Below are 25824 nucleotides of genomic sequence, written 5' to 3'. Positions count from 1 at the left end.
CCATATTTAAAAAATAAAATGCCTCGTGATATGAAAAATAATATTTTCCTTCCAAACTATATTATTTTAAATAGTAAATTAACTTTTTATAGGAATATTTTGAAAACACACTTATATTTCAAAATTTTGATGTCATTATAATTGTCAAAGTTAAAATTAGAAGTAATTCTTATATTTTTGGTACAATATTTTTATTAAAATCATAATTCAAATTATATTATAGTGTTTTATCTTTATTTGAATTGAGACTATAGTGTGCTTTTTTTACTTAATTTTTGAAAATAACACTTATATAGAAAGTTTTATGAAAATAAATTGAATGAACTTTTCTAGTCAAATAATAATTTTTGAATTTATCCCAAATAATATAATTAATGATAAGATATTAAAATTAATTACAAAATATATAGATTAAAAAAATTGAATATACAAAATTAATACCGTATAAAAATTAATTACCTATCTAATACTAAATCTTTCTCTTAATATTACAAAAATCCTTACATTATATTTTTGTTACCATTCATAAAAAAATATTTGACAATAAATTAAAACTAATTAATTGACTATAAATTCAACCAGCTTATTTCTAGCCATTCTAAATTCCTAATATTCTAACTTATAAGATCAACCACAGCAGGGGTAAATAAGGTGTTAAATAGGGACTAAATGGTGCAGCAGGGTACAAATGGGTATCAAATTTTGAGGATTAAAAAATGAGTATCAAATTTTGATACCGGTGCAAATTTTATTTCTAGCTGATGTGGCCCAATAACAGCGCGCCAAGTGGCAGAGCTTTTGAATTATTTTTTTGTTTTCTTTTTTAAATACTAATTTTGCATAATAATTTATCAATATATATATATATCATTATTTTTTATTTTTCGAGATCTATAAATAGAGACTTGGTTTGTGTCATTTGGACACCAACAAATTTCTGAAATTTTTCACAATATTATCATCCTTATTTGTATCACTTTTCTTTTGAAATCTTCAAACTCTTTTATGAATCCTTCACAAAACTACAACTTCTTTCTAAATTACTTCCCAAATCAAGCTCAAAATCCAAATATATAACCTTCGAACTAAAACATTGAACGTCCGGAAGATCCCATGAATACCGAAATCCATCCTAATTTTCCATAATAATATATGATGCTACCCAACTTTGGCATGCAATACCCGTATAACCATCCTTATATGCCTTATGGCTATCCACCTATCTTTAGAAATAACTTTCATGTTGCTCATACTAACTATCCAAATAGTGAACAACTAAATGATCTAAACACTAATAGGATCGGCTTTATCAATAAAGACAGGGGTATGACAATTGATGAAAACTTATGAAAAACGGTTTAAAAGAAATCTTGTTATGGATTTAATTCACTTTCTATTCTACGCAAACCCTTGTAAACACTTGAAACAGAATCAAGTGCGGAAATGTTTACTTAGGTTTGAAGATTAAGATGAAGAATGAGAGGATGACAGAAATGAAAAGACACAGCAGTTTGTTTATAGATGTTTGTAGCAAACTCTCCTACGTCGCCCCTTCTTCCAACCAACGGAAAGATTCACTATGATATGATTTGAATCAAATACAGTTTGCACACACTTAGTTCACTGTTGAACAGAACACACTCTGTTCAACTTACAAGATGAAGAATATCACTCAGCTAAAGGATGCTTTGATTCTAACTCTCTCTTGATTAACACACAATACAATCAGGAAAGTAGCTAACAGTTTGAATATTCAAAAGCTTGATGTCCGGAATTCTTCTCATAATGCGAATGATAGATTGAATGCTCGAGAGATTGTCCGTTGTCCTTTAGAATCTTTAAATAAGGCACAGGTACCAACGGTCGAATCTTCATAATGATACGTGACACTCTTCCATAGGAACGCCTCCATAGTACACAGCAGACTCTTAATACAAGGATAGTGGTCGTACACAACAGGTAGTGCGCCGAATATTCTTTAGAGATTTACCTGCAAAACAAGTAGTGGGAAGGATATTCGCTGTTGCGTCAAATTATTTTGACTAAATGTTGAAATAATTTACCCTCTGATATTTTGATGATGAAATAATTTATGAGTTTCGATACAGGTGTATTGAGACAATACGTTATTAGACTTGGGTCTAATGAGGGTCATTAGACCAATGTTGATTTTCATTCGCATGGAATTAGACGCACAGTCTAACTCATCGGAGTTAGACGTGTAGTCTAATATACTTGTAATTAGACGGACGGTTTAATAGTTACACGGAATTAGATGTGAGTCTAATGGAATTAGACGTGAGTCTAATGGAATTAGACGTGAGTCTAATGGAATTAGACGTAAGTCTAATATACTCGGAATTAGACGTACAGTCTAACTCATCGGAGTTAGACGTGTAAGTCTAATAGATGTAAAGAATTAGACGCAAGTCTAATGAATACACGGAATTAGACGTAAGTCTAATGGAATTAGACGTAAGTTTAATATACTCGGAATTAGACGTACAGTCTAACTCATCGGAGTTAGACGTGTAAGTCTAATAGATGTAAAGAATTAGACGCAAGTCTAATGAATACACGGAATTAGACATAAGTCTAATGGAATTAGATGTAAGTCTAATATACTCGGAATTAGACGTACAGTCTAACTCATCGGAGTTAGACGTGTAAGTCTAATAGATGTAAAGAATTAGACGCAAGTCTAATGAATACACGGAATTAGACGTAAGTCTAATGGAATTAGACGTAAGTCTAATATACTCGGAATTAGACGTACAGTCTAACTCATCGGAGTTAAACGTGTAAGTCTAATAGATGTAAAGAATTAGACGCAAGTCTAATGAATACACGGAATTAGACGTAAGTCTAATGGAATTAGACGTAAGTCTAATATACTCGGAATTAGACGTAAGTCTAATATACTCGGAATTAGACGTACAGTCTAACTCATCGGAGTTAGACGTGTAAATCTAATAGATGTAAAGAATTAGACGCAAGTCTAATGAATACACGGAATTAGACGTAAGTCTAATGGAATTAGACGTAAGTCTAATATACTCGGAATTAGACGTACAGTCTAACTCATCGGAGTTAGACGTGTAAGTCTAATAGATGTAAAGAATTAGACGCAAGTCTAATGAATACACGGAATTAGACGTAAGTCTAATATACTCGGAATTAGACGTAAGTCTAATATACTCGGAATTAGACGTACAGTCTAACTCATCGGAGTTAGACGTGTAAGTCTAATAGATGTAAAGAATTAGACGCAAGTCTAATGAATACGCGGAATTATACGTGAGTCTAATAAAATTAGACGTACAGTCTAACTCATCGGAGTTAGACGTGTAGTCTAATATACTTGTAATTAGACGGGTAGTCTAATATACGTGTAGTCTAATATACTTGTAATTAGACGGGTACTCTAATTGATATTCGGAATTAGACGGATAGTCTAATTAGTGAAAGTTAGACGTGCGTCTAACTCCTTCAGACAAGTCTGAGGTAGAACCAGAATTAGACGTGTCAGTCGAACTCAGTGGAGTTAGACGTGCCGGTCTAATGGTTATTGAATAATTAGGCGGGTAGTCTAATTAGTGAAAGTTAGACGTGCGTCTAACTCCTTCAGACAATTCTGAGGTAGAACCGGAATTAGACGTGCCAGTCTAACTCAATGGAGTTAGACGTGCCAGTCTAACTCAGTGGAGTTAGACGTGCCGGTCTAATGTTTATTGAATAATTAGACGGGTAATCTAATTAGTGAAAGTTAGACGTGCGTCTAACTCCTTCAGAAAATTCTGAGGTAGAACCGGAATTAGACGTGCCAGTCTAACTCAGTGGAGTTAGACGTGTCAGTCTAACTCAGTGGAGTTAGACGTGCCAGTTTAATGGTTATTGTAATTAGACGCAAGTCTAATTCTATTAGACCAGTCGGTCTAATAGACGTCTTTCATTAGTAGGAGATCACCTATTTCATTAGACTGATTTTCACAATCCGTCTAACTGAAATACGTCTAATGCTCAGTTTAAGCAGTACGCTTGAATCTAGCATTTCTCCTACCCACGTGCTATAGCTGTACCCTACTTCTGCTCCACTTTCTTGTGAAGATTAGTACAGCAGCTATATGCATCCAATCAAGAAATGCCACGTAAGAGAATTTTCCTCACATTACCCGTTTTGCAGGTACATCCATGATGGAATATTCGGCGCACTACCAGTTCTGTACGGCCACGATCCTTGTGCTCAGATCCTGCTGTGTACAATGAAGGTTTTCCAATGGAAGAGTGCCACGTATCATTCTTGAAGTTTCGACCGTTAGCTCCTACTCAGTATTTAATCAATCCTAAGGACAACGGACGAAGCACCGAATCTAATCTTGAACTTTTGCCTTACACGAACGAACAAGCAATCTGATTTTGTAGAGAGAGACTCTACTCAATCATCTTGCTTACTGAACTTATTCTGTGAAGCTTCTTTCTGATTGTACTGTGTGTGAATCGAGAGAGAGAGCTAGAATCAAAAATACCTTTAGCTGAGTGATACTCTTCATCTTGTAATTGAACAGAAATTGTTTTGTTCAATAGTGAGCTAAGTGTGTGTTTTAGTATTTGATTCTTATCATCTTATAGTGAATCCTTCCGGTGGTTGGAAGAAGGGGTGACGTAGGAGAGTTTCTCCGAACATCCATAAACAAACTGTTGTGTTCTTCATTTCTCTCTTCTTTTCATATTTCATCTTGTGCTTCAAACCCAAGTAAACAATTCCGCCTTGAATCTGTTTCAAGTGTTTACACAAGTTTGCGTAGAATAGAAGGAGATATTAATCCTTAACAGGATTTCTATCAAAACGTTTTTCATAAGCCTTCATCCTTAGCCAGACCCCCGTCTCTATCGATAAAGTCGATCCTATCATTCGCTTACGTGTCATTGGTTGATTGGTTGCATTGGGTTGTCGTATTAATCTTCACTAGAAAGTGGAGCAGGAGTAGCGTACAGCTATAGCACATGGGTAGGCAGGTGCTAGCTTCAAGCAACTGCTTAAGCAAGGCATTAGACGTATTTCAATTAGACGACATCGTCTAATGAAATCAAACGTCCCCGTCTAATAACATAATTCATTTGACCACCTGGTCTAATGGGATTAGACTTCGTCTAATTATAATCACTTCAGACTAATCTGAAGGAGTTAGACTGCACGTCTAACTTTCACCAGTTAGACTGCACGTCTAACTTTCTCTTTCTATTAGACTGCACGTCTAACTTTCTCTTTCTATTAGACTGCACGTCTAACTCCACGAGTTAGACTGCACGTCTAATTACGGTTCCACTTCAGACTAGTCTAAAGGAGTTAGACTGCACGTCTAACTTTCACAATTCATTAGACTGCACGTCTAACTCCACGAGTTAGACTGCACGTCTAATTACGGATTCATTAGACTGCACGTCTAACTCCACGAGTTAGACTGCACGTCTAATTACGGATTCATTAGACTGCACGTCTAACTCTACGAGTTAGACTGCACGTCTAATTACGAGTCCATTAGACTGCAAGTCTAACTCCACTTAGTTAGACTACACGTTTAACTTCGCTAGTTAGACTGCATGTCTAACACCGTGCATCTAATACCAAATTGGTCTAATGAAATCTGATTTCAATACACCTGTATCAAAAACAATTAGACGCATATATAATCCATTCATCATTTCATCATCAAAATTCCAATAGTCAAACTATTTCAACACTTAGTCAAAATAATTTGACCCAACAATTTCCCCCTTTTTGATGATGAGATTGAAATCCTTGTATGGATAACAAATTAAGCATTCATCATATAAATGCAGGGTAAAGCTTTTTCATCCATCATACAACCACTTTCAAAAACCAATATTCCAAAAACATAGTCAAAGAAACATAGTTTAAGACTTAACAGAGTAGGAAAAAGGAGATTATTGTTCTTCCCATTTCACTCAAGGATCGATAGGGAAACGAGTTCCTTCATAGCTCATCCCTTCATCTGTTATCTCTTGACCGGTTAACAGATTGCGAAAAGGAGGAAGAGCACGTACACCCCGACCCCTTCCACTAGATCTCCCACCACGATCACCGCCACTAGTACGACCTCCGCGATCACTACTAAATTGCCCACCACGACCACCACTACTACTTCGGCCTCCGCGATCACTACCGCTTCTACCTCCACCTCTTTTGGTTGGCCTTGGATTTTCATCGTTGGTTGGTGCTCGCTTAGATCTGGTGTCGGTTGATACACCGTCACCTCTTCTACTAGGCTCACCTTGAGTGATACGAGTCTGTTCTTTTTCAGCAGCAACTTTTTCATTTTCTTTCTCTTGAAATTTCCTTGCAATGGAGTCGGCATACTCCAACCTTTCACCATTAGATCTTCTCAGGCTGCCTTGAATTTCAATCATCTGATTCTTGAATAATTCCATTGATTCCATGATCTCACGATGATTATCAAGATTGATTTGTCTTTCAAGACTCATCATTTCAGATTGACGACTGTAGATTTGCTTTTCAAATTTGGAGAAATTTGAATTTGAGACATGAGTCTCATACATATTATTCTTCAGTGTATTATCCAACTCTTTAAGGATTTTGACACATTCAGCAAATTATTTTCTGTCCTCTTTCTGGGTCTTCAAAATCTTTACCATATTTGATCCCATAGTTATCACATTCGTTTGAAGAGAGGTAAGAAGAGAAGTCATCGACTTTAGAAGCTTTGTACCATCAGCAGAAGATCCTTCATTTGATGAATTATCTTGTGAATCTGCTGCCATGATCTGAATAGGGTTAACTTCGGTGTGAATCTACAGGGATTGCTCCGGTTCATCCTTCTCAGACTCATTTCCAGTTTTATAACGCTCTTCTTCTTCCAGCTCCCTTTCTGCTCTCTGAAATCTTTCATACAGATTACCCTTGTTGTGAAGAGGATTGAGAATATTTTCATGGAGGTTACCAGCATTAATATCGGGAAATGGTAGAGGCTTGACAGTTCTATCATTTTGATCATGTTCCCCCTCAGACGAGGAACTCTCTTCTTCGGCATCTTTGTCATTTGAAGGTTCCCCCTCAGATCTGATACTCCCTGGCTGACTAACTTCAACCTCCTTTTCTTGAGCGTCCTCTATTTTGACAACAGGGGATTTCACTACCTCTTCTTCATTTGGAGTTTGAACGATCTCCACAACAATTTCTTTCTCTTGAGTTACAAGAGCTTGGACCGGCTCTTCAACAACAACTTCTTCTTGATTTACAAGAGCTTGTTTGGCTCTTGAATAATCTCTTCTTCTTCTAAGGATGTACTTTCTTGAACAGGTTCCTTATTGTGCTCGACAACGGGTTGGACTAGTAAACGTCTTTCTTCTGCAGAAAAATTTCCAAATTCTATCAGAAGAGTAGCAGCTTGCTCATCTGTATCAGCATAATCAGCAAAAACATCCATTGGTTCGTCTTCATCGGAGAAAATACCAAAATAGCTAACTCCTGAGAAGTTAGCTCCATCAACATATCGAGTGACTACAGAAAGATAGTCAGCCATGATCTCGTCTAACCTCTTTAAGACTTTCACTTCCACTTCAGCACCTTTCTCAATTGGATTAAAATTAGCTTTTCTGGTTTCAGGGATGGGGAATAAAGCTCTTCCTCTCAAACATGCTTTGATAAGGTCTTTTCTTTTCAGAGCTTCAGAGACCTCCGGAGTTTTAGCCCATTTGAGAACCTTCTTTTCATTTGCTACAAGTTTACACCATTGAGTACTTATTCTTGAACCCGTGATGACCTCATCATACTGGATAGACATTCTGTTCTGGATCCATGAGTCAAAAATTTCCATCTTCTCAACAGTTATGGCTTTGACTTGATTCATCATGAGGTCAACAATGCATGTTGCCTCCGAAACATCTTCTCTTTCTTCAGTTACAACGTCTTTTCCTTTTTCAACAACCTCAACAGGTTTTGGAGAGGGTTTAGGTTCACCAAACACAATTCCACAGGACCTCCTTATGGAACGCATCAATTCATAACAAGATTGTGGTTTCTTGAAGAGTCCAGGAGGAAGCTCTCCTCGAGTGATCTTCCCGGTTACTATTGAATCTTTTAAAATGGGATTTGAAAAGGAGGGCTCTCTGACAGAAACAGAGGATTCATTTTCGGCAATGTCACCAACAACAAGGGTAAGAACTGCACCTTGTTCTAGTTGAGCAAACTCTGTAGCACCAACGGCTACATGATCAGGTTGTTGAACAGGAGACTCAGTCCTGTCAATATTCTCAATATCTGGACCAACTAACTCAACAGTAGGCCCTATAGTAAATTCCTTTTCAGGAATAAAAACAGTTTTTTTTTTTTTTTGGGAAAACAACTTAGCGTCATTTCATTAAAAATTCCCAAAAACGGGAAAAAAACCACGAGTTTAAGAGATCATTCTAGACAGGCCTAGAATGATTTTGAAGTCGTAACATTCTGAATAAAAGCTAAAAACGTAAATGAATTATCTGTTTGCAATGCTTTCAATTCTAGTGAGTTTAAAAAACGGTAAATTCCAGTTCCTGCAGATATTCCAATTCTGCTCCGTGCATGGAATTCCTCTCCACGTTCCCGCGAGGGCGCTGCAATCCGATACAATATCTTTCCATAACTCGTCAATGCTCCTGCGGGTTCTGTCATATACCCTTGCATTCCGTTCTTGCCAAATGTTATACATCACTGCTCCAAAGCCGCACTTGAACACGCTTGTTGCAAATCTATTTCCCTTGGCTTTGAGTAGTGCCGCTTCTTTGATTTCATTCCATTCGCTCGGGAAACTGATCAGCTCCAGGCTTTTATAGAATCTGTCCCAAAGTTCTGAAGCAATACAACAGCTCCCGAATAGGTGATCTATGGTTTCTTCATTTCCTATGCATAGAAGACAGCTCGTGTCCGGGATGCTCATATACTTACTGATACGATCACGTGTGCTGAGTCTTTCCCAGAAGGCGAGCCATAGGATGAACTGGTGTCGAGGGATAATCTTCGTGGACCATACAAGAGGAGCCCATTCTACTTTCTGCGCTTTTTCCCGGATTACCTCCCATATTTTCTTCAATACCAGCTTCCCATTGTCCTCAGCTTTCCATTCATGAATATCCGGTCTGTCGTGTAGTTGTATGTTACTTATATGATCAAGTATCTTCTTTCCTTCTGGAATTCTTCTCAAGAGCAAGTTCCAATTCCCATATTTGATGTCTCTGATTTTCGCTTTTGCGCAGTCCCTTCTGATACGAGTATTTTGAAACTGCTCCTTGTCGATGATAGGCTGGTTTTCAAACCAAGGGTCGTGCCAGAATAGAGTGTCTTTCCCGTCCCCTAGTCGGATGTCATAAAGATCTGCAATATCGCTTCTTAGTTAAAGAATCTTTTTTAGAGACCAGCTCATACCTTCGTGAATTTTGCAGGTCCAGATGCTGGTTTCGTGTTTCATAAATCTCGTATGCACCCATTTGATCCATAGTGACTCCTGATTACGCTCCAAAGCCCACAGATGCTTGAAGGTTAGAGCCTTGTTCCACTTGATACAGTTCTTCAAGTCGATGCCTCCCTCGTCCTTCGGTTTGCAGAGAGCGGTCCATTTGACTTTCTTTCATCCTCTTCCACTATTACCCCAGATAAAGTTTCTCATCAGTGTGTCGAGTTCCTTCATTACCTTCATTGGAATGACCATTTGCTGCGCCCAATAGCCAACTATGCCCATAACCACGGTTTTGATAAGTTCGATCCTCCCTGCATAAGAAAGTTTTTTCGCTGCCCAGCCAGATATCGTGTTTTTTACCTTTTCAATCAGCGGCTTGCAGTGTGAGATCTCGATCTGCTTCGCAGTTAACGGAATTCCTAAGTACCTTATGGGAAATTTGCCTTCCTTGATGCCCATGATGTTGAAGATGTCCTGCTTTGTTTCGTCTTTCACGCCTCCATAAAATGCTACAATTTTGCTTTCATTAATAGTTAAACATGTTACCTCAGAAAAGAACGTTAGTGCAGCCCTAATAGTTTTAATGGAATCAACGTCCGCGTGCGCTAGAATGAACAAATCATCAGCAAAGCATAAATGTGTTACCTCCTCTACCTCACAGAATGGGTGAAAGATGTATGGACGATTCTTTCGGAACATTGCGAAGATGCTCTCAAAGATCGCCATGATAGCTACGAAAAGGTAAGAAGAGAGGGGGTCCCCTTGCCTTACCCCGTTTTCACCCTTGAAATAGCCTCTGTGGACTCCATTGACGCTAACAACAAAGTAGGATGATGAAACGCATTGCATAATCCAATCGATAAAAATCATAGGAAAAGCAGAAACAACCAGAAAGTCTCGAATGGCTTCCCATCTAACAGAGTCAAAAGCTTTCTTGATATCTATTTTGAAAGCCACTCTCGGGGATATTTTCTTTTTCCCGTAGCCTTTTAATAGGCTCTGCATGAGAAGAATATTATGAGAGATTGTCCTACCGGGGATGAATGCAGATTGATTAAGATTTATTATTTTTCCTATAACATTTTTAAAACGTTTAGAAATGATTTTTGAAATTATTTTATAAATCACATTGCAGCAGGAAATTGGTCTGAAATCTTGTACTTTCTCAGGTACCGCAGTTTTGGGGATCAAGGTTAAGAACGCTGTATTCCATTGCTTTAACATCTTCCTGTTTTTGAAAAACTCCAGAACCCCATCAGTAACATCTTTATCCACAACCGACCAATTATCTTTGAACAACTGTGCATTAAACCCATCAGGACCCGGGCTTTTATTCCCATCAATACTAAACAGAGCTTCTTTAACCTCAACCTTCGTGACCACCCTTATCAACTCGCGACTGTCTTCTGCAGAGATTTTCCTATCAATAATTTGATACAAGGTATTCAGGTGACTTTGATGCTGCTTTCTTGTACCCATAAGTTGCTTATAGAAATCAATAGCCAGATCTTGGACACCCTTTTGACCCTGAACATATTCACCATCATCATTCTTCAGCCTGTACACATTGTTTCTCATGTTTCTAGCCTTGCATTTTCTGTAGAAGAAAGCTGTGTTTTTGTCACCCAACGAAAGCCAGCTCTGTCTTGATTTCTGTCTAACAAAATTCTCTTCAAACAAACTCAGCTTCCTGAAGTTTTCAAGCGCATATCTTTCTGTTTCATTGAGTTGTTCATCACTATCATCCCTTAATAACTTTTTCTGAACCTCTTCCAGTTCTTCTCTAGCAGACAGAACTCTATTGGAGATATTGCTGAACTTCTTCTTGTCAAAGCTTTGGAGATGATTCTTCAGGAGCTTAAGCTTCTCAGAAACCCTGTACATGTTGGAACCTCTGACATCTGTTGACCATACGCTTTCGAGGATACCCTTGAATTTATCGTTATCCATCCAAAAATTGAAAAATTTAAAGGGCCTTTTGAACCTTTCTTCCTTTTCCCAGAACAATTTAATCGGGCAGTGATCAGATATACCCGGATTCAAAACATGAAGTTGACTTCTCGGAAATTGGTTAATCCAGTTCTCATTTACCAGACATCTATCAATTCTACTTTTTCTAATTTGTTCATTCCCTCTCGTAGAAGACCAAGTGAAGAAGTTCCCAGAATTGGTAGGCTCGATACAACCCATATCTCTGATGCAGTCATTAAATTCAATCATATCCCGAGTAATTTCAGATTTTGGGCTACGATCAGATTCGTTTCTAGTTACGTTGTAATCACCGAGAACAGCCCAAGATTTATCAATACCGATCTAGTTTTTAAGACAATTCCAGAGGAGTCTTCTTTTCGTGCTTGAGTTGCTACCATAGATAATAGCAAGATTAAACACGATTCTTGTGATTCTGTCTTTGACCTCCACCAGGATTGCTTGATCATTCGAAAAAAGAGTCATCACCTCAACAACTTTGTTATCCCAAATAACCCAGATTCTGCCCGTTTTGTCATTTGAGTTGTGAATGATTTCCCAGCTACTATCAATACACAGTTTGCTAACCTTCTCAACGTTCCGACTTTTGACTTTTGTCTCAAGAATACCCATAATAGTGATCTTCTGATTCTCAATGATCCTCCTAATTTCTTTACATTTTAGAGGGTCATTGAGTCCCCTTATGTTCCATGTCACTATATTCATGAATGAATATAAGTGTTGGGTTCCTGACTTTCCAGACTGTCCTGGACCTCTTCATCAGAGAAATCATAAGCATCACTTGCCTCACTATCCTCAATGGCTACAGTTTGATTACATGGAATACTATTGCCATTGAGTGAAGGTTGCCTCATGTAGATCTCATCTTCTCCCGTGATAGATTTAGTAGCTTCTGGATCCAGAATATTTCTGCTTTGTCTTCGATTTTCATCTTGTTCTGCTTTAGTAGGTCTTTTCTGACTTTGAAGCTCTTCACTACTAGATTCATGTTTGTTATCGGTTTTTATTCGCCCTACTTCAGAATTAAGGCTCACTGCCTTATTCAAGACCAAATTGTCTTCTTCTACACTTGATCTTTTGATTTCACAAAACCCAAGATTTCCCAGTCCATTCTCAAGAGCCTCTTTATTACTTATTCCAAGATTCTCCTGTTCATCATCTCGAAAGGTGGCTCTGAGCCCAAGGGTCAGGTCATTTCGAATTTTGATGACATTGTTTTTTAGGTTCCTACTTGCATTCCTAGAACTGTGAAGAGTAGACTCACGACTTATTGGAGTGCCTTCAGATCCAATTTTGCTTGTTTCATATGGGCCAAGTATTCCCTGTCCCATAGATCTTTGAATTTCAAAAACTTTGGAACTAGGACATGTAGTTACATCAAGACCAGTTCTTTGATTAGTATTGGGATCGGTGGAGTTAGGACCAACAATAGTATCATCCACAATCATAGGATTTGTGTTAATATTAGGACCAATATAGCCGGGATCAGCAATGGTTGCACATTTTTCATCAGGACCAGTAGTAGCAAGTCCGGTAGCTTGAGTAGTTTCATGATCAACAAGTCTAAGACCAGGCTTAATATGGTCAATATGGCTAGAAACAGTAGCTTTATGAGAAGCTCTAGGACCGGTGTGTCTATGTCCAGCTTTATCAGGACCGATAACCTGACAAGGACTGACATTTTGAACAGGACCTATTCTTGAGAAAATAGAATCCCTAGGACCGGTGCCCTGAACATGACCAATATGATCAACGTTAGTAGGGCCAGCTTGTACCCTTACCCACTTCATTCTTTTTCCTATCTTCTTCCTTACCCTTATCTGTTCTTGTTTTTGGTTGCCCATCTTATCATCCTTAATGCGTTCATTGCTGTTAAGTTCAGACCTGTTCACATTTCTCTCAACCTGAGCCTGATTAGAGTCATTGATATCGCTTACTTGAGTGTTGTTATTGGCCTTCGATTTTAGATTATTATTGACTGGACATTTATTCGTAGCGTGTGTGAAATTGCTACACCATATACATCGATTTGGTTTCCATTCGTATTGTACTCCAATGTCAAATAAATTTCCCAGTCTATCTTTAAGTTCAAGCTTGATTGGAAGAGAGCTACTTGGATGGATTTCGACACTAACTCTGGCCACAGATGCACGCTCGTAACCTTCCATTGCTGGGTCAAACATAAGTGGTTTGCCTATAATGCTTGAAATATAGGCTAGACCCATCGGGTTGCACATGTGTGGTGGAACATTCTTGAGATTTACCCAGATTTGTTCAAGTTCAGGCGGTCTATGATTAGTATTAAGTTCCTCGCTCCATTTGTACAACTTGAATCTTTTTCCCCTGATAAAAGTATATTCGCTCTCTATGATCGACTTTATTTCGCTTCCATTCCTGAAGGATAGAAAGTAGAATCCGTGATCATTGATTGTGATCCTCTCTAGACCAGAGGATTCCCACTGACCCATCAACGTTCTTTTAACCTCAGCAAATGGTGCTTTCATGTTGCCCATAAAACGACCAACTATGACAAACTCCCATGCCTTGACACATTTTTCTTCAATTTCGGGTGGGAGCTCAAATCGGTGAGGATGATCAAGTGTAATTACCTTTGGGAATAAGGTGTCTATCTAGAATTTTCCCTTTTCTGGATCGCTCATGGCATTTCCATTCCACACCTTTCCTTTTTGCCAAGTTTTATTTGGGTTGCTCATTATAGTGTACACCTTTGTTTTATTACATTTCGAAATTTCCTTCATGGCGTCAACCGTCCACTTGATCACTTCATCATATTGGTCTTTGTTGAAGAGATTCCAATTCTTTAGATAGTGACTTTTGAACTGAGCATTCAACTGATCATTTCTTTCTTGGGGCATCGTAATCTCTTGTTTATTAATTTGGAAAAATAGCTTCTTCATCTGGTTTCTCAGTCCTGCCAAATTTGCTATTTCGTTTTTCCTCATTGACCACGTTGGACCAGCAGTAAGATCCTTGTTATCAGCCTGAGTATTTTCTTTGCCATGAATTGCAGCAGTAGGAGGAGCTGAGGAGGTGACTGTTTCAGGGATGCTATCTTTCCTGACTTGTTTGTTCTTTTCGGCCCATCTAACCCTTATATTTCCCACAAAACCGTTGCCTTCAATTGTTCCGATCTTCTTTAGAATATCCCCTTTAGTGCTCTTCTCTTGTGTATCAGTTTTCCTCTTTTGAATACTATCAATTGGCATTTCAGGATCCAGATTAACGAGTGGAGAAAACGCACCCAGGTTCAATATCTCAGGGTTAGCCTCGGGTGTCACAGTTTCCTTGGGATTTACTTCAGCATTCTTCTTAGAACTTGAGTTATTTGCCTTCATGTTTTTCCTTTCTTTGATTTTCGATTCATTCTTACCCTTCTTAGCTGTTTTAGAATTATTCGATCTAGTTTCTTGATCGATCTTTTCAATTTCAGCACTTGTTTTGGAAGAATTATGCCTCTTTGCTTTTGGTTTGATCTTTGTTGCCGATATCTTCTTCATGGACTTATGATATTCGAGGTCGCATATTATTGTTTCATCATAGTCGGTGCTATCGTCTGATTCCAAATCAACATCTATGCTTTGGTTCTTTTGAGTCGACCGGTGGCTCATAGCTTTGTTAGTAGGTTTATTATCTTGGCGATTAGGACCGGTAGAAGGTGGATATGTGATGTCAGGACCGGCATTTAAAGAGATAGGACCGGCATTAGAAGAGTTAGGACTGACATTAGAAGATCTAGGACTGGCATTAGAAGAGCTATGACCAGCATTTGAAGAGCTATGACCGACGTTTGAAGAGCTAGGACCGGCATTTGAAGAGATATGACCAATGCCATGAGTAGTTTTAGTGTATCCAGGACCGGCGTGTTCAAGATCAATAAGTTGAATATTCATGTTATCCACCCTTGTTAGAACCAACTTTTTTCAACCAAATTATCTTTTTCAGACCTAGCCAAGCGAAAACCGTTGGCTAACCCCATATTAGACCCGGCCAAGCGAAAACCGTTGGCTAACCCCTCATTAGACCCGGCCAAGCGAAAACCGTTGGCTAATTCGTCTAGTTTCATACATTCTTCACCTCTTATACCCTGACTTAAATTATGACCCAACTTATATATAGATTCCATGAGATCCATACCCAGACCCAGATTGTCATTCATGATGTCATCAATCAACGAATCAATATAATTTCCAGTCAAGCTTTCACCATTGGTTATACCAATCAAGTTCAGTTCATCATCCTTTATATCTGTATTATTAGGCTTTTCTAATTTAACTGAATTTATTTCCATGAATAGTTCTAACTCAGATCCAATTTTTTCAGTGTTTCTAGATTCTGTTAGACTATGTCCTTTAACAGTTTCAGCTAGATGTGCAGGCTGTTTAGAAGATCCTGCAATTTTAGCCTCAGTTTCAGAATCCTGAGCGCATTTAGTGTCTTCTGTCCAACCATTTTCAAGCCTAGTACATAGTCTGGATATCTGACTTTCCATTTGATCCTTAGCAAGACAGGTAGACTTAGCATTTTGATCATTAATGGAACCCGAGACTTTTAGATTTGCAAGATTTCTCATTGTAGAACAAGACTCTGAAATTATATCCTTCTTTGGACCTAATGGACTCTGAGCAGCTGATATCTCCAACCCTGTAGAGGAAATTTCAAAATGATCTATTTTGCCCAGTTTAGCATCCTCTTTAGTAGGACCGGTAAAATTTGTTTTCTGATCTTTCTCTGCACCTGAATTACCCAAACTGTCATGTTTTCCTGCTTCTGAAACTGACCCCGACCTTGTAATATTCTTTGAACCTATTAATTCTCGATCAATAGTCTTATTCAGCTCTGTCATACTTACCTCAATAGGAACACCAGTACCAACTTCAGTAGGATCATTCAAAACAGACATAAATCTCAGCATAATATTTTCACCCGATTCAGAAACAGACCCCAATTTTGAGCTTTCAATAGGACCCAATAAACCTGTACAATTTATGTCATTTTCCTGCATTACCTTAGAGCCTTTTTGACAGATTTTCTCCAACATTGGGACTGAATTTTTAGCACAAGCGACCCGATTGTCATCAATTTTAACAAGACAAGATTTCAAATCCAATTTCCCAACAGAATGACCGGTCAGGTCTAGGGTACCAACCAGCGACTCTGACGGTCCATTCTGTGCAGCAAGTCCAGTAACAACAGAATTTTCTGGAATTAAAGTACTATCATTTCTATATGCAGTACTGTCTTTTCCTATCAATTCAATCCTATCATTTCTATTATGAACATGCATATTGTTACAGTATGAATCCCCAATAGAACTATTCTCATGTAATTCATCAGCATGTGGAAAAGAACTCATACTCGATGATGTATTTGGCATAGAATCAATAGGCGCATCTTCTCCGTTGTTTAGGACTTCATCCATGATTTCTGGCTTCTGCTTCCTGGGATTGTTAAGAGACCTGCGAGTTCGTCTATCAGACCTAGCCTTGTTGCTTGTCGACGGCCCCTTCAGCACCTTCTTAGGATCATCAGGGCGGACTTGAAAGGCGCCCCTTGCCCGAGTAACTACACTGGACGGGCGCGTACCAGTCATTGGAAAGATCAAGCGCAAACTGCTTAATCTTCAAAGGAGCCACAGAGGTTGGAATTCTGCAGGAAAGGGTGGGCGTAAACAGCACGATTGGAAACCAATCGCACCGGAACAGGGGCTTGAAAATAATTGCTCAAACAAGAAAGGGTTTAAGCAATTTTGGAACGGTCTGTAGCTACGAAAGCTTCCTCCAGACCGAACACTTGATTCAAACGGCGATAAAGAAGTTCAATGGAGACCTACCCGCGCCTCGCGGTGTGGTTTGATGTCCCGACCGAGGTCTGAACTAACCTGTAAACGAAAAGTGAGAAGAGGAGGGCGACCGACGCCGATTTGACGTCAAGTCTCTGCAGAAGGGGGTTTGACGAAATGTTCCGGTAAACGGTAAGAGAAGATGACCGCGACCGTTCCTTGCACAACAGAACACGTTCCAGAGGGCGCACGACAACTGATCGAAGGTGCTGGAGGATGGCGGCTGACTTCCGATGTAGAAGCGCGGTCGCGGCAAGAATCCGTGTCGTTTGTGTTGTTCGTGCCGATCGTGCCGATTGTGCCGATTGTGCCGATCGTGCCGAAAACGACCTAAATATCCGATCTAGAAACTATAATCGTGATTTCTCCCGATTCCTCCGTTCAAATTGAAATTCCTTCGGTCAGATTGTAGGGGGGAAAGAGACGCACCTACTGGAGAAATTTGAGATCATTCTGACGTCAAAAGCTCCGGCGGCGTTGATGTGCCGGTCGTGCCCGATGTGAGAAAAAAATCTCCAGAGAAAATTTGAATAAATCATGTTCCATCACAGGAACATCAAACTTGGGTACTTCGGCCAGAGATTTAAAATAGGTTACCTTTGATGACACTTTCATCGATTTAGATGCACGGGGCGCCTTTGACTTGTCACCTTTTGAGACAAATGACCTTGAAGATCTCTGCAACTGACTGGCAGCCGGAGACAGGGGAGACATGGGAGTGGTGGCAAGTTCAACTGGACCTTTCCTGATTCTGGAATCAACTGTTTCAGAATCCTTCTTTGAAGAGCTCCTTAGGCTAGTAGAACTAGCATCTGATTCGTTGATTGTTTTGGATCTCTTTGCTCCCGTTGACAGGATGGAAGCGGCTGGTTGTCTGGATCGGGTAACAGATTTTCCACCTGTATGTTGACTAGAAGCACCTGAAGGCGATTCTTTAAGATTTTTCATTCTGACTAGGGTGTTGGCGACTGTGAAAACAGTATACACTCTGGTCGAGTTGATCGGTTCGGGTTCACCCATCGGAACCCCCAAATACTCCAACAAACGGCTTAGTTGTGCAGCGAATGTTATACTTTCCTTGTTCTCCTAGTTGATGGAGAAACAGAGATTATGAAATAATGTTAAAAACCCAGTTGACCTGGATCCCCTTTGAGATGGCACACATATAGTCAAATCGATCTTGACTATAGAGATTGAAAGAGCCATCCTTCCCTTGAAGCGCTTTTGCCACCACATCATTTAGCAAAATAAACTGTGGTTTAAGGACTTTCTTACTTCCATTCAGATGAATCGCCGAGCCATCGGCAGATAGAACCTTCTTCATCTCTTCCAATACTTCCGGTGACAGATTCCTGTTGAAAGTATGACCCTCCGACGGAAGTTTGAAGAACTCTACATAAGAGGCTTCGTCGAAAGAGATCTTCGTACCGTTAACAGTTGCTATGATGGAATCGTCCACCATTGTTGCAGTTCGGAAGAACTCCCGAACTTCCTTCTCGTAAAAGATGAAAGGACCGCCAAGATATTTTCCGAGACCGAAATACTCGAGGGTTCTGAACATATCGACCACTTCCTGCTGATCGAAAGAGTAGACCGATGGGAAATCAACCTGCAAAGTACAATGACCTAACATGATTCTCTTGTTCACCATTTTCAGTAGAATATGAACAGACACAAGATTAACAGAGATTTTTGAGAAAGAGAAACAAAGAAATTTAGGGTTCTTAGAAATCTTAAGTTAGAAAAATCTTTCAATCTCATGCAAGAATGTCCTTATATAGACTATCAAAATTCATATATGATAACCATCGTTTTTGCTAGAGGTATGCCCTATCATTTAAAATTAGACGTCCTTTCCAAAGAGTCATCATTAAAATAAGGGTATATCAGTCATTCTATTTTAACTTGAGAGACACGTGTCTTCATGTTATTATGAGATGACTGTTTTAATGTTTGAGCGGGAAAATCAGATATCTCCTCACGTGGACAACTGTCCTTGATCAGTCTAAAAGGCACGTAGTTAGACGTTTTTCTTACTACATAAATCTATAAAACTAAACGTTTATTAGACGTGTGGGTCCATTAGACGCATACGTCTAATTATGTGTTATAAAGAATACGTCTAATGTCTATTAGATGTGTACGTCTAATTACGCATAAACACCACGTGTTAGATGTGTATTTAGTTAGACGTGAGCATTCTCTTGCTCATGACGTAAAAACGTCTAACTTCTATTAGACGTGTACGTCTAACCGCATTGGTTTTAAACCATGATATATAGGCTTAGATGTATAGATTGTGAGCAAAAATACGTCTAAGTACAGACCATTTCCTTTAGACACCCTTGTCTAATAGACCGGTTAAGGTCATACGTCTTGAGAGTATCTTTACTTTCAAAGTAATTTTTCTTCTCATTTTGTACAATTACAAAAATGAATAACCAGATGTTTTGAGATCCTTCGGACCAAAAATATTTTAATACAAAAGCATAGAAAAACATTTATTCTTCAGAAATGGCAGCAGCCATTGTTGATCTTCTGAACTGTATACTCAAGAGAGTATTCTCCATGCTTCCTTCCTGCAATCCTCCTGCATCACCTACATAACAAACTATTTACAAATTTGGTACCCATATTCAATTAGGTCATCGATTAATTAGTCCCTTAGAAATCAATATTTGACATATTCTAATGGATTTCCCATTTTGCGTTGTGATTAATGCGTATGATTTTGACTTACTAGACGACTTTTTGCTATCCACTGATCCCTTAGCTTTTGAAGAAGACTTTCTTTTAAAACTCCTTGACTTTGAGTCAGGTTTTAAATTGCCAGACTTGCTAGCTGCTTCTAATTTATTCTTCATCCAGCTAATAGTCGGCGGAACATAAATAATTTCATTCTTAAAAGCTATTTCTTCACGAATGGTATCGGATTCATTGTCAGTCATACCACCTTTAACAAAACTTATTGGTTAAAGCTTTTCATTTGATGAGTTTGACTTTTTGCAGGACAGATTAGGGTCATTGCCATCAAATCCTAGACCAGATTTAGATCCAGCAGGTCTTAACATGCTGATCTGATATTTGACAGCTTCTTCAAATCTTGTCCATGCACTGACAACATAGTTTAACCTCTTGTTTTCAACTGAAATAGTTTGAATCTTTTCTTTGAGCATCTCATTCTCAGATGAGATCTCTGTAACTTTCTTTTCAAAAACATTTTATTAAAGAGTTTGAAGTAAAACTGGTTGAGATACATCAGGTGAAGATTTAGTTTCATTTAAGGATTCTGTTAGCTTTCTGTACTCAATTACCATGTCATTTAGTGCAGCTACTAGTTGTTCCCTTGAAAGAGCATGCATGACCTTGATAGCAAGCTCCCTGTTGCTATAGGTCTTGCCAAAATGGATAAAGAGGAGACAATCTTGCTAAATCGGGTGTCGAATTCATTCATTGTTTCACCGGGACGCATCTTGAAACTGTCAAACTGTTGAGTGACAACCATAATCTTGTTTTCCTTAGTTTGCTCGTTGCCCTCACACAGTTGGGTAAGTCTGTCCCAGACCTCTTTAGCAGTATCACACTCAATAATGTAGTTGAACATGCTGTCATGAGAGATCTATACAGAACATCAAGAGCCATGTTGTTGAGGTTGTTCTGCCTCTTTTCATCACTGATCCAGTCAGCTTTCTCCTTATCGATCTTGATAGAACCTTTTTTGATAACACTCCACATATCATCTTAAAGAGAAGAGAGATGAGCACGAACTCTCTTCTTCCATACCATGTAGTTTTCTCGAGAGAAGGTTGGAATGGCGGTTGTAGTAGCATCTTTGGTTATGGGCGATATTCATCAGGAAAAGGCTTGAGAATAGAAACTTCGCTCTGATACCAATTGATAAGATCAACTTTATCTAGAGACAGGGGTCTGGCGATAGATGAAGACTTATGAAAAACGGTTTGAAAGAAATCTTGTTGTGGATTTAATTCACTTTCTATTCTACGCAAACCCTTGTAAACACTTGAAACATAATCAAGTGCGGAATGTTTACTTGGGTTTGAAGCTTAAGATGAAAAATGAGAAGATGACAGAAATGAAAAGAAACATCAGTTTGTTTATAGATGTTCGGAGCAAACTCTCCTACGTCACCCCTTCTTCCAACCACCGGAAGGATTCACTATAATATGATTCGAATCAAATACAGTTTGCACACACTTAGATCACTATTGAACAGAACACACTCTGTTCAATTTACAAGATGAAGAATATCACTCAGCTAACGGTGTTTTTGATTCTAGCTCTCTCTTGATTCACACACAGTACAATCAGGAAAGCAGCTTACAGCTTGAAAAGGCTTGATATCTCAGTAGTTCTTCTCAAATAGTATTGTGTGTGAATCAAGAGAGAGCTTGAATCAAAAACACCGTTAGCTGAGTGATATTCTTCATCTTGTAAATTGAACAGAGTGTGTTCTGTTCAATAGTGAGCTAAGTGTGTGCAAACTATATTTGATTCGAATCATATTATAGTGAATCCTTCCGGTGGTTGGAAGAATGGGTGACGTATGAGAGTTTGCTCTGAACATCTATAAACAAACTGTTGTTTCTTTTCATTTCTGTCATATTCTCATTTTTCATCTTGAGCTTCAAATATAAGTAAACAATTCCGCTTTGATTATGTTTCAAGTGTTTACAAGGGTTTGCGTAGAATAGAAAGCGAATTAAATCCCTAACAATATTTCTTTCAAACAATTTTTCATAAGCCTTCATCAATAGTCTGACCCCCGTCTCTATCGATAAAGCCGATCATATCAATTGGTATCAGAGCTTTATTTCTATTCTCAAGCTTTTCCTGAAAAATGTCGACTATAACCAAAGATGCTAGTGCTACAGTCGTCCCAACTTTCTCTCGAGAAAACTACATTGTATGGAAGAAAAGAGTTCGTGTTCATCTTTCTTCTCTTCATGACGACATGTAGAGTGTCGTCACAGAAGGTCCTATCAAGATCGATAAGGAGAAAGCTAAATGGACCGCTGAAGAAAAGAGGCAGAACAACATCAACAACATGGCTCTTGATGTTTTGTACAGATCTCTCGATGACAACATGTTCAACTACATTATCGAATGCGATACTGCCAAAGAGGTCTGGGACAGACTCACCTAATTGTGTGAGGGCAACGAGCAAACCAAGGAAAATAAGATTATGGTTTCCACTCAGCAGTTTGATAGCTTCAAGATGCGTCTTAGTGAAACAATGAACGACTACGACACTAGATTCAGCAAGATTGTCTCCTCCCTATCCATTCTAGGCATGACCTATAGCAACAGAGAGCTTGCTATCAAGGTCATGCGTTCTCTTCCAAGGGAATGGGACATAAAGACGATGGCAATGAGAGAATCCAAAGATATTAATAAGATCTCTCTCTATGATCTCTTCGCTGATCTCAAAGCCTATGAGTTCGAGCTGAACTGTAGGATGGAAGAAGATCAACCCACATCCATTATCATTGCCAAGGCGCTGGTGACTGCTGAAGAGTCACCAACCGCTCCGGATGTGAAGATGGCAGTTCAGCAGCTGAGCAGCGACGCCATGTCTCTCTTTGTGAAGAAATTTGGCGACTTCATGAAGAAGAGCAACTCTAACTCAAACTCTTCAAATTCTAATGAAAATAAAAAATCTAAAGCTAATTGTGGTATTAAAGGTCATTATGCATCGGAATGCCGGAAGCCGAAACGTGAAGATGTCAAGGATGATGGAAAAGAGCTAAAGACTCTTATGGCAGGTGACGGGAAGAACAAATGAAACAACCGTGATTCTTACTTCTCATCTATTGAAAGTGATGAAGAAGAGGTGGTCTACTTCATGGCAAGAGAAGATGAAGAAAGGACTCAGGAGACTGAGGTATTTGACTTCTCTTCCGAAAGATTTTCAATGGAACAACTGGTAGCTGCACTAGATGACATGGTCATCGAGTACAGAAAGCTAGCAGAATCCTTAAATGAAACTCAATCCTCACCAGATGTAAACAAACCGATTCTATTTCAAACTGAAGACTCAAACGTTTTTGAAAAGAAGGTTGAAGAGATCTCATCTGAGAATGAGATGCTTAGAGAATAGATTCAAACCCTTTCATCTGAAAACAAAAGGTAAAATTATGTTGTCTGTGCATGGACAAGGTCCGGAGAAGCTGTCAAATATCAGATCAGCAAGTTAAAACCTGCTAGATCTATATCTAGATTGGGATTTGATAGCAATGACCCTAACCTGTCCTGCAAAAAGTCAAACTCAACAACTGACAAGCTTAAGCCAATAAGTTTTGTCAAAGGGAGTATGACTGACATTGAATCTGATCCTATTCATGAAGAAGTAGCTTTCAAAAATGAAATAATTTATGTTCCGTCGACTGTTAGCTGGCTTAAGAATAAGCTAGAAGCAGCTAGCAAGTCTGGCAATCTAAAACATGACTCTAAGTCAATGACTTTTAAAAGAAAGTCTTCTTCAAAAGCTAAGGGATTAGTGGCTAGCAAGAAGTCATCTGCTAAGTCAAAATCTTATGCATTAATCACAACACAAAATGGGAAATCCATCAGAATAACTCAAATATGGATTCCTAAGGGACTAATTGATCGAGGACCCAATTGAATATGGGTACCAAAATGTGTAAATAGTTTCTTTTGTAGGTGATGCAGGAGGATTGCAGGAAGGAAGCAAGAAGAATACTCTTTTGAGTATACAGCCTAGAAGATCAACAATGGCCTTTACCATTCTAGTAGATTAAATGTTTTTATTTGTTAAAAATATTTTTGGTCTTTGGACCACAAAATCTATTTCTTATGCTTTTCTGTCCCTATAAAAAATGAGAGAGAAAATTACTTTAGAAGTAAAGATACTCTCTAGACGAATATCCTTAATCGGTCTATTAGACAAGTGTGTCTAAAAGAAACGGTTTGTACTTAGAAGTATTTTTGCTCAAAAACTATACATCTAAGTCTATATGTTGAGGTTTAAAACCTACGCGGTTAGACGTACACGTCTAATAGACGTTAGACGTTTTTACATCATGAGCAAGAGGATGTTCACGTCTAATCAAACACACGTCTAACACGTGGTGTTCATGCGTAATTAGACGTACACGTCTAATAGACATTAGACATATTCTTCACAACACGGAATTAGACGTATGTGTCTAATGGACCCATCCGTCTAATAGACGTTTAATTATATGGATTTGTGTAGTAAGAAAAACGTCTAACTACGTGCCGATTAGACTGATCAAGGACAGCTATTCCACGTGAAGAGTTATCCATTTTTTCCGCTCAAATATTAAACAGTCATCTCTTAATAACATGAAGACACGTGTCTTTCAAGTTTAGAGAAAATGACTGATATACCCTCATTTTTAATGATGACTCTTTGGAAAGGACGTCTAACATTAATTGATGGGCCATACCCCTAAGAAAAGTGACGGTTATTCTGTATATCTTTTCTCTGTCTATATAAGGACATCCTTGCATGAGTTTGAAAGCTTTTCATCTCTCGAGATTCTTAAGAACCCTAGTTTTCTTTGCATCTTTCTTTTTAAATCTCTCTAAATCTTGTGTCTGTTCATATTCTTCTAAAAATAGTGAACAAGAGAATCACTCTAGGTCATTGTACATTGCAGGTGGATTTTTCATCGGTCTACACTTTCGATCAACCGGAAGTGGTGGATATGTTTATAACCTTAGAGTATTCTGGGTTAAGAAAGTATCTTGGAGGTCCATTCATATTTTACGAAAAAGAAGTTCGCGATTTCTTCAAATCTGCAACAATGGTAGGCGACTCTATCGTAGCAACCGTTAACGGCGTGGAAATATCTTTCGACGAAACTGTATATGCGGAGTTCTTTGAACTTCCGACGGAGGGGCATACGTTCGACATGCTTCTCTCATCAGTTATAATGCAAGAGATGAAGAAAGTTTTTTCTACCGATGGCTCGATGATTCATGTAAATGGAAGTAAGAAGGTCCTCAAACCTCACTATATTTTTCTAAACGATGTGATAGCAAAAGCACTCCAAGGGAAGGTTGGTTCCTTCAAAATCTATAGTCAAGATCGTTTTGACTATATGTGCGCCATATCAAAGGGAATCCATGTAAACTGGGCTTCAACCCTTTTTCAGAACCTTAGCTTTTCTATCAACCAGGCGAATAAGGAAAGCTTAACTTTCGTGGCTCAACTAAGTCGATTGTTGGAGCATTTGGGGGTTCCGATGGGTGAACCTGAGCAAATCAATTCTCCTAGGGAATTCTCTGCGTTTACAGTCGCCAGCACCCTGATGAGAATGAAGAACAATATGGAGTCTGCCTTAGGTGCCTCTAGTCATCAGACAAGTGGTAGGCCTGCTACTCGATCTAGACAGCCGTCTACTTCAATTATGTCAACGGGGGCGAAGAGATCAAAGACCATCAATGAATCAGAGGCTAGTTCCTCCAGTCTGAAAAGCTCTACAAAGAAGGATTCTG

Source organism: Impatiens glandulifera, chromosome 4 (assembly GCF_907164915.1).
Source record: "Impatiens glandulifera chromosome 4, dImpGla2.1, whole genome shotgun sequence".
Lineage (NCBI taxonomy): Eukaryota > Viridiplantae > Streptophyta > Magnoliopsida > Ericales > Balsaminaceae > Impatiens > Impatiens glandulifera.
This window is presented reverse-complemented; position numbering follows the sequence as displayed.